The sequence below is a fragment of the Sceloporus occidentalis genome, unplaced genomic scaffold (genome assembly GCF_023333645.1).
Source record: "Sceloporus occidentalis isolate IW3139 unplaced genomic scaffold, rSceOcc1.0.p SCAF_7, whole genome shotgun sequence".
Lineage (NCBI taxonomy): Eukaryota > Metazoa > Chordata > Lepidosauria > Squamata > Phrynosomatidae > Sceloporus > Sceloporus occidentalis.
The window spans coordinates 63123314-63134803 of NW_028316987.1; positions in this window are offsets into that span (position 1 = coordinate 63123314).

The window sequence follows — 11490 nt, forward strand, 5'->3', positions numbered from 1 at the left end:
CCTATTGAAACTATAATGCAATCAATTTCAGCAAACAAATCAGCTGCTCCCAAGTTTAGGTCCTGCCTATGCAGGAAATTTATAGAACTCCCCGCCCCCCCCCCCCGCCCCAAGCTTATCTCACCATGGGGTGAGCAGTTGTTTTGAACATAGTGTCATTTAAAACCTCAACATCAGATGGAATAAAAAGGTGCAAGAATGAATTATTTGCATAAATAACCCATCATGGATCTAGAACTCAGGGCTGTCTCACATAGAAAATCTATATATAAACAGAACACGTAGCACCTTTTAGACTAACTAAAAGAAGTTAGCAGCATGAGCTTTCATAGACTTCAGTCTACTTCATATGCATTCCTCAAATGCATATAAAGTCTATGAAAATTCATGCTGTCAACTTCTTTCTTTCAGTTACCCTCAAAGGTACTACAAGATCTCTTCATATACTGATTTTCCTGACTAACACAGCTATATCTTTGAATACAAAACCTATAGTGGTGATTATGCTATTGGTTCATAAAGTGCTTTTTGAATTGGTTTTGGTCAGATCCAGAGCAGTGACCAACAATTTTTCCCCCCAGTTTGCTATGGGTGGCACCGTATTTGTTCCCTTTGGTTACAATTATTTCTTTTCCTGCAAACTTATTTTTTATATATTTTTGTTTTATATCCTGCCTTTTGCTGGGGATGGGATCAAAGAACTTGCCAGGGACCAATGCTGGTCCAGGTCACTGAGTAGCATTGCTCTCTAGAGGATATAAAAGTAAGGGCCATTAATGAAAGGGAGGATGAATGCTTGGCTTAAGGACTCGGGAAAGAATGCAACAGGCAATTTCCATGATGACTTCTGTTACCCCCCCCAAAAGTAGGGGGACTTGGAGTCCTGACCAACTGTGTCAGCATCTCTTTAAATGTTGGGGGGATTGCTTAGCTGAAGGAGCCTTGTGAATAGCTGGGTAACCTTAGGATCATTTTCAGCTATGTATACCAGTACTAACTGTGGGAGCACTCCAAGTCTGGCCAATATAAGGAGGGTTTTATGTGGAAATCTGCAAGAGTGCAAATAAACACACAATAGTAATTCAACCAGGCACACAGTACAGAGCTAGCTGAAACAGAGGTGTGGAAATTGGAAAAAGGAGGCTTAAGTTAGTAAGAAAGCTGAGTGTGACATAACCTACATCTCAGGGCAACACGGTTAGTAGAAGAAGCTCTCTCTGCACACACAAGGCTTGAGCTGGGGCTAATATTTGTACCTGACATCCTAGGCTTGAGGGGTACTTAATGTTCTCACGTGAAGTACAAAGAGTATGGGTGCCTTGTCATGGAATTGACAAAAACAGCCATTTTGGTAGACGGACTTAACTTTGGATTAACAGTAATTGGATGTAGGACAACCCCATGCTAGGTGGATAGGAAAGTTGGCTGGGAACAAGGCAAGGGGAAGGTAGGAGAAATGGTCTTATTTGCCTTAGTTCAATGAGACCTCCTTTGTGTCCAGTGCAAGAGGATATGCAAAAATCTGGAGGAGAGGAGTGATCAGCAAACCCATTTGGCCTTTATCTTGGTGTTACCTGGGACCTTCACGTGTCTTTGGGCCTACATGCCCTTTCCATGGGGAAGCATCCTGGTGTTCCAAGGGTCATCATGATCTCTTAAGAACATGCCTGGTTCCAGATATGAACATATAAAAATATGAGAACCCTATATACAACAGAGGGGGTGTCAGGTATGCTAACAATTCTGACAGACAGTACAATTACATTTAAGGAAAGAATGTGCTAAGTGAAGGTGAAGGACCACTGAGCCACTTGTTGGATATGGAACTGCAAGAGTAAACAGGTCACACTTTTGTATGATTAGACAACAATGCATCTAATCATCAGACGTAAAGACCTTCCAACCTACTGAGATTGATCAGGGTAAGAAATGAATGTATCACAGTGACAGGAGACAGTCATATTGGGCTGGGCCTCAGAAGATAGCCCCATTTAGATTATTTAAGGTGCAGTACAGAGCACCAAAAAGAGATGCCTCTCTGGCACCTCTCTTTGCTCCACAGGAGCGCTGCAGCAACCAAATTGTGCAGCACTGCTGCAGAGCAAAAAAGGAGCGCCCGGAAGTGGCTCCTTTTTCTAGCGCTGCTGCAATGCAGCAAAGCGTCAGAGACGTCACAATGACGTCGCAGCTGCACCACCCCGTTTGGAAGCTGCATTATTTATACAGTGTAGATGCAAATGGGGCAGTGCAGCTGCGATGTCATTGTGATGTCTCTGGTGCAGCGTTGCAGCAGCGCTTGAAAAAGGAGCTGCTTCTGGGCACTCCTTTTTTGCTCCGCAGCAGTGCCGCACAATTGCGGAGCAAAGAGAGGTGCCGGAGAGGTTCCTCTTTTGGACACTCTGTACCCCTCCTTAAATAACCTAAATGGGGCTATCTTCTAAATGGTCCAGTGCGTGGCATGATGGTAGTGTCAGGCAACATCGTGCCGATGCCATGCCCCCACTCTGCCTCGAAGCTGGCATATGACACCGGTCTATTCACCCTCTCAGTTTCTCTCTTCGTCTCACTGCCTTCTTTGTCTCTAACTTACTTCAGTTGCTGAAAGTTGAACTCAAAATGCAAAAGTAGCTTCTACTCAGGAGGGGGCAAAATAAAACAGAGGAAGTCTAGCCCTTCTCAGTGGGCTCAGCAAAAAGCACACACAGACAGAGGGCTACTTATATGAAAAGCACTGGATCTAAAAAAATTCCTTTCTGAACTTTTTCTGACTTCACTTTGCCTTCTCTTTTGGTTTTGCTCCTTTTGAGTGCTGCCCCTCCCTCCTTCCTACTGCTTGCAACCATTTAGTAAAACCATCTGCACAATGTTTGAATATAGTTAAAAGAACAAACAAAACCTTGAAATATGGGTAGCAACTATAATGCCTAAAGGCAAAGTAACAATTGTCAAAAGTGTTAAAATATCAAGTAAATAAGGCATGGGCTTTGCTTCTGTTAACCAATATAATTTTAAGTAAAATCAATGGAACTAATCTGGATTATTTTATCTGATCTGAGACCCTCAGATCCAACTCTCTCCCAATATTATCTCCTACCCATTGATGTGGCTTTTTAATCAGAATTTTGAAAGTTAGGCAAATGTTTTTATTTTACTTATCACAAGGCCTAAAAAACTATTATACTTGTCAAGAAAAGAATAGAGGGGTTTTTTTTGTATTGCTCATTAACTTTCTGTTACATTCCTGTTATTTTTTTAAAAAAAGTTGTCAGCCATTTTAGATAATAAGAAATAGTCTAAAACTGAGGGGGGAAATTCTGCCAAAATGCCTCTCCAAAACATTTTAGCCCTCCAGAAGTTAATAGGGAAAGTAATGATAGATTGAAATAAGGAAAACAATTAAGTCATTCTATTGATTTCCATAAGGAACATCATTATTTCCTCACTACCCCAAAAGTAACATGTCACAGGTACTGTTCTTATTGTATGTTGCTTCCAAGCTCTGCTTTTTAGCATTCTACATCTTTATATCTGAATGGCATATTGTGACTGCGGTTGGCATATTAGAAAGAGCAAAATACAGTTTTGGTCTCTTGGAAAGACAAAGATGCAGATTTTGAAAAGATAATAAAATGATATGAATTAAAAGATGAGACATAAATATGTAACCAACTTTTAAAATACTCTCCAAGCACAGCCTTTAGTACTGATTGTTCATGGCATCATGTATGATTTATATAGTGTAATGCTATATCTGTCATTAAAAACCATGTTTCATTCAATTCATTTGTTCTTACTCTCAAGTAAATGTTAAGTGTTAACTAAGACTGCTGAATTGGACAATCTCTTTTTGTGTTTATTTTAGATTTGAATGTGTCTTTCTCTTTTTCTGATCTCAGATTGAATAAGGAAAAGAAGCAGGCACTTCTGAAATATAATTTGTGGCAATATGCTAAACTATACATCTAAGTTCCACTGTGAAGCACCTATCGTCTTTTCCAACTCTTACATTTGATCCTTTGCTGACAAAGAAAAGGCATTGTGGATAGAAAATAAATAAGCTCTCAGAATAGTTGTTTAGGGCAAATCAGTTCAGAAATGCATCTCTTTGTAAGCTGTCGTTTCTTAACACAAAACAAACATTTATGTTGGAAGAGGAATGCAACCTTTCATATTACTCTGGTATCATAGCAATGGAGTAATAAGAAAAGAAGGAATAAAACAAGCACATGGGAGATGATTAACTGTAAGAGGTGCCTTGGAACAGGACAAAGAAAAATAGGACAACATAAATCAAAGAGCACATCAATCCAAATTGCTGCTAGATCAACATATAATAAAGGAGTTGGGAAATAAAAGATAACAAGTAAGCATAGTTGTCAATATCTATGTAAGAATACATTGATATTAGAGAGGGAGGGTGTTGGGGATGAAGATATTAAGATGACAGCTTGGTGATGACAGATTTAAATGACAGTGACTATTATGTGTCTTTTGAAACCTAGTTTCAACCAACACCCCCTCACACACACACACACACACACACACACACACAAAAAGAGCTGGGATAGCCAATCACAACAAAAGACCACAAAAGTTCTCCTCTTCCCCTGCACCATTCAGGATTTGAGGAATCATCCTCCACTTGCACATGTTGCAGATGATTTAGAGATGAAGCGGTTCATACAATAAGTACCAGTGCATCCCTGGACTCCTATGACAGCTTCTCTGTCTTGTTCTAGATGTTGCTTACACCATGTAATGTTGCTTCCTTTTTTGTTTTCCATTCAGCATAGTTGTATATAAAATCCAAAAGGGACTTTAAAGACTGTCTCCATTATGCCCTTCGTCACCAACACCCACAATGTCCAGTAGCAAGCCCTGTGTGCAACTTTGGCAGTATGCTTCTAGTCTGTGGCATGAATGGGGAAAACCTACTTGAAATGCTTGCTGGTATGAGTTGGTATCTGGTGTGAGTTGGTAGCTGACACAAAAGGATTTTATGTCAGCAACATGGAGGCATGCAGCTGCTAAGCTGGTAGGGCTAGGACAAGCCATTCTGTGTCATGTCCATGCTGAGCATATTTTCTGCTTAGTAACCATGCACTTGTATGGTGCTGAAACAGAAGGTTTCATATCTCTGTTGCTTCACTGCACAGTTCTGCAGGAAAAACTCTGAATCACCTTCACCTATTTAGAGGCAATCAGCTTTAGAAACTGATCAGCTCACCATTGTGAGGCCAACATCTATGACATGCTATGTACTAAGGAAAGTCTCATATACTGATAAGATTCTATGCCTACAAGTGTTGTCAATCAGTTGGCTTTTAGTGGTCAGATAGAAAGATGTGAAGGCTGGGTTATCGTGTATGTAAAAGGTCAGGGTACAAATTGAATGCATAAACAACTCAAAAGATTTAGCCATTGAAAATGTTTTTGTTTCCCTATGATATGGAAGGGACATAATATCAATAAAGTAGAGCCCAGAGGGAAAGAAGGAAGTTGGATACATCAGGTTTATCATCTGAGACTGCTGCCTGTCAGGGTCAAATAGGAGTATAATTTCATTGTCTCCTTATAAGAGCTCCTCAGAGCAAAAATCAGCCCCCAGGTTGTATGTTCTCCACCTGCATCATTACCTGGTATAGGAAGAGGCTTTTCTGAAGGATCTGATAGAAGATAATTCTATACCCAGTGGACAAGGACAAATGCAAGAAGCAGAATCTAATACACTGGTATTTATTCCATTATCACTTTATCAGTTACTTTTTGGCTGCATGGCATTTGTACTATGGGGTTATTCAAAGTCCTCATTTATTTCCCCATGCTTTTAAACATCTGCACAAAAGTGTCAAGGGAAGCCATTCTTCCAGATCTGGGGGCAAGGGGCATGAGTGCACCTATAGTAACTCTACTGAAAATGGTGAATTAGTGTATGGAATCAGTAATGCATTGGAGGAGGACCAATAAACTTAGTAAAATTCAATTCTGATAAGATGTCTATGTCCCATGATTAGATGGTTCAAGGGGACTGTGTTTAACCTGTTTTGGATAGAATAGTACTAAATGATTAAGTCTACCAGTTTGCTATGCGCTTGGTCCCACTTTGTCACTGGGCACAAGTAACCTTAATAATATAGTGTGATTTTCACCAATTCAGGTTGGTGCACCATCAACATTATCTCCTGGGTAGAGATAATCTAGCTACTGCTATCCAGGTTCTGGCAACCTCCCCATGAGATGATGGTTCCACACTGTCCATGGCATACTGCCTTTGAACGCTGCCTGGAAAATGTTGTTGATTTAGAACTACTCTACCAACTGCATGCAATTAGCTTATTTATTATTTATTTATTCCCTTTATTTATATGCCACCTTTCTCCCAGGCCAGAACCCAATGTGGCTTCCACAACAACAAATTTTAAAAGTCTACAAAAAGTTTTAAAACCAATTTAGAAACACCACATTTAAACACTATAAAACTGATTACAAATCATACCAAAATTAAAATGCAGCTGGGACCTGTAATTGAGAACACATTGCATGGGAGTCATGAGAACTCTGCTGTCTCCTCATATGTTTTTGAACACAATTCAGGATACTGGTGCTTACTACTGATGTGAAAATCTCTCCATATGGATTTTGTTGCAGTTCTACAAATCCATGACTGCAGTTGTTCAAGTTCTTGTTTTGCACTGAATTGTGAGATTCTGCCCCCCTGATCTCAACATGGAATTCTCTGTCTGTCTATCTATCTATCTATCTATCTATCTATCTATCTATCTATCTATCTCTATTCTTAATGTGAGCATTTAATCAAGCATTTTACCTAACTTGAATATTTTGACTCAAGTGTGTGTGTGTGTTTTTTTCCAGTCAAGCACATTTTAATTGTTTGCATTTTTTTAAAAAAATTCTGCACATTTTATTCGTCTGCAGTGACCCATGAGTCTTGCAGCTGTGTAAATTCTCCAAGCAAGATGCATTTCTTTTCACAACAGTTCTTGAGAGGTGCAAATGGCAACTGTTAGACAAGACTGTTAGATCCAGTGAAATTTATTTCCCTCACTAGTGCTTATCTATAAATACTGTTGGGAATCCCCACTATTTAAGATGAAGAGGGAGACTGTGGAAATGGTGTTCCTGGTGATGCCCCTCTGCTTGTGACATTCGACTGGCTGGTCCTTGCGGTCTTTTCCAACTCTATTATTCTATGATTCTATGAAGGGAGGCTTCCTGATACCATTCCTGTTACCCCGTTGGTAAACAGTTTTATCCTCCCAGGCCTTTAAAGTTGTTTCCTAATTGCTTTTAATGATGTTTTCCCTGGCAGTTTACCTCTATGTTATGCTGGAGCTTTATTTGTACAACACAATGTTTGTGTTGGTTAAAAATAAAAAAGCAGTAAGTGACTTATGCCATAATAAACTTGTTAGGTTGGAATCCTATTAGTGACTTGTGCAAGCGTGCATTTGTTGTGCTAGCGGAGTGATTTTTTTAAAAAACATGGGCTTAGTGTGTCCATGAAAGAAGGAAGGAAAGCTCACAATACCAGGAGAAGGTTACCTGAGCAACTGACCAGTTTTTCTAGATCTGGCTTTCCCGAGGGCTGGGATTGGAATTCTCAAAGCTAAATGTCCTCTGGGAAGGCTGGCTTTCAAAATTGCTTGTGCCATGGGGCAGACAATTTTGCAAGCCAGTCAACCCAAAGCACTTTCATACCCAAAGACACCTCACCTCAGCATTGGAGAAATAAGCTAATGGAGCAGGCAGCTCTCTTCTCCCAAGAAAGACCACTGCAAATCTGCTTTCTGTTTTGTTTTGTTGTTTATGTGTCTGCTCTCTCTGCCACCTTTTGACTCCCGCCATCAGTCTGTTGCTGGCATAGCCTACACTAGCCAAAGGTACCCAAAGGTTAGGTCTTCATCTTCAAAGTGCTACAAGATTGTTGTTGACTCATCTGGTGGCCTGAATATGTATGTATGTATGTATGTATTAATGAATTGCATTCTTCCCTTGCATTCCTGTGGTACATAAATAAAATGCAATACACTTGTCATCTTATACCAAGTGTTCAGATATGCTGTTGTGTGCTCTGATTCTATCATTCCTGCACCAGAGTTTATATTTATGAACTCCTTCCCACTTTTTACATGACTTTTCTCTTCTTATTAGCATCCAGTTATAGGCACATATGGAAAATAAGTTCCTCATTCAAAAATAAAAAATCAAGCCAGCTTCACAGAACTGTGACACCATGATCCCCTGATGGCATTAGCAAAGCAATTCACTTCCATTTACTATAATAGCAAATTCTTCTCATGGAAACAATGACGGGCATCCCGGTGCAGGAGACTAAACATAAATCCCGATTGCTTTTATGGAATGCAAGACCCAGCCTGTCCAAACAGGAGCTTGAAACGTGACACTTGATTGCATGGTAGTAAAGGGCACCTCAGGAGGAGACTCAGAGTGGAGGGAAAGAGGACAATTATTTTAATTGCAGCACAGATGAAATAAATATTTTAAGAGAAAATCAAACTTCTTTCTCAGTTTAAAAATGCAAGACATCCTGCCCCCGGAACATCCAGAACACAGTGATACACAGCATTTGAGTGAGAGAGATGGAGTTGGGAGGAGGCAGGCCGAAGCACAACTGCAGAGAAGCACAAGCCATCTGTTGTGATGCCATCAAGCCTATGCAATCACAATTCAAGCAGCAAGCAGGTACACTCTGGAGTGAGCAAGACTGAGTATGTTCCACCAGATTAAGGCTGATTCTAGGGCCAGTTGTACCATCAGAAAGAGTGACATGACTGCCTCAGGCAGCAGATGATGGAGGACAGTGAGAGCACCCTTCTGACTATAGCTTAAGTCTTCCTTATCCAGAATTCTGAAATCCAAAATTTTCCACAAACCAAAACTTGTTTCATGGATTGCTGAAATAGTGGCCCCTTTGCTTTCTGATGGTTAAATGTACACAAACGGAGAACATGTGGCTTGCCTAAGGTCACCCAGTGGATTTCATAGCTGAGCTGGGAATCAGATTTGGTTCCAATGGCAGGGTGGTGGGGTGGTGGTTAGCTCCCTTGTATTTAAATTTCAGCTATGTTTATACTTGTGGAGGTCAGAAGACATGGTCAACATAGCTAGCTGGACACTTGGTTTGGCCCATACCTTACTGTGTCTTACTGAAATGTCCCAAGAAATGTCTTTATGTAAAGAAGGAAGGAGGAGCATGTGGCCTTCTAAATGTTAGTAGCTTGCAGGGCTTCTAATCTCTGACCTTTGGCTGTGCTAGCTAGGACTGATGGGAGTTGTAGTCCAACAACATCTAGAGGGCTGCACATTCCCTATTCATATTGTATGGCTTTACTCATTTGGTTCACTATGTGTGTCAGAGGGCAGGTGGTATCCATTTCATGAACACACCTTTGAATGCCTGATGCCATTTATTCCACTGAAGTAAAAGAGGAGACTAGGGAGCAATCTGTGTCCTTGTCCTTGATCCCCCATGTATAAGAGATCACAGGATCACAATAATAATCCAACAGGATATACCGATCTTGGAAGTTCAGCTTTTATAACTTCAGTTTCATTAGGTATACATTTATATAGCCTTTAAAAAAAGCTTGAATTTGTCACATAGCAGCTGGGTGTAAGACTCTTTAAAATGTACTCTGCTAGAGCAAAGGAACTAATTTGAGGAAACACTGATGATACACTTTTATGCTGATTAGATCATATAATTTCAGGGATGATTAAAGCTTCGCTGCAGAGTTTAAGATTTTTTGTCTGATGTAAGTACCGTTTTTAATTGTTGAAACTGTAATGGGTTTCTTTCCTTGACAGAGGCCAGCAGAACAAATACCTCAAGCTACCTATATGAGGTGTTTTCTCTGCAAATGCACTTCCAAGGAGGCATAACAAACTCTGATAACGCTGCTCATTTTTTAAACATCATTGTCAAATTTAGGGGAAATGATGCTAAAAGGGAGGGAAATATTGTAGCTGGTCCACAGCAAATGAAATGCTCACAGCAGGGTTTTTTTTTTTCTTTCCCCTTCTTTTTCATCCTAGCAGATGGCTTTAATGATTTTTTCAAGCCATCGTTAATTCATCTGCAAATAACAGAGATCGGTTTGCAAATGTATACAGCAAGAGAGAGGCATTACTGTTCATAAATGCTCCTGAAGTTTGTTTTGCCCCATCATTAGCAACAAATGGTGTTTGTTTAAGGGAAATGATTTGTGTGAACCACCTCAGAGTCAGTGTTGCTGGCACAATAAATTACCTGTAAAGTAAAATGAATATCACCTGGTTAATATGGTTAGTGCAATTGAATCCATGGAAGATGGATTTTCTTCTTATTTTCTTCTTCAGTCATTTACTTCTGAATTAAGTTGGTATTATGGGTGTAGTTTATGTCTTTGTCAAATGTAGCCTGTTTCTGGTTGTGTCTTCCTTTTGTCTACTCTTCTTCTTTTTTTCATCCCTCCTTTTTACCAGTTTAATTAATGTATTATTAATGTTGCTGATGAGATGTCAGGACACTCAGGGAATACCACATGCTTATTCCCTGTACTAATAACCTAATAATAGTATTAAATTGATTTGGACTGAAATAAGTCCAGAGCAGATCTAATTACAAAAATGTGATGTACAGTAGGACTCCAATTATCTGAATCTCATTTAGCAGAATCATATTTTTATACAAATTAGCAGTTTGTGTCCTATGTATCCCAGTGCTAAATCTGCTAATAGCACTCTCTCCTAATTATTTGTTTGTTCCCAGGACAATTTTGATCAAATAAGGATAGATTCTCGTGAACATATCAATTAGTGTTGAGATAAACTTTTCATAGGAAAGCTTTGTTTCCCACTGATGAACAGGGTTTTCATGACCAAAGGGCTGAATCCACAATAGATGAGACATGCTAGAAGTTTTTGATGGTAGCATATTAGTCACAACCAGATGATTGTGTATTAGTTGAAGTTGTTGTTCACTCAGCACAGGGCATGAGAATTCATTTGAAGTTATTCCATCAACAATACTGGACAGGGTGGTTCCATACTCACCAAAAAGGCATTCACACGAATCTGCCTTCTCCATTAATGTAAACAAGGAAGTTGCTGCGTACATGAGACTCAGATCTCACACATGGAGTAAGCCACTGCATTGGGGCAAAATGGGTTTCTCTTTTTTCCTGAAATGCAAGTTTAAAAGACTCTTTTCTCCTATTATGAGCAAAGGTCTTAGTAGCTACAGGCTGCCTGGGAGCTTCAAGTTTGAAATGCTGCCTATATAGCACTACTGTACTAAGAAATGGAGTAAAAGTTTTTTCACATCCCCAGAAGAGGCATTTATCACATATAGATGTGAGTAATGTATCCAATTAGGCCATACAAGACTTGCTTTCTTTCAGAACTGATCTTACTTGAAGTTAAAATATGTCTCTTGATTTATGATTGATGGCTTGCCAACTATACCAT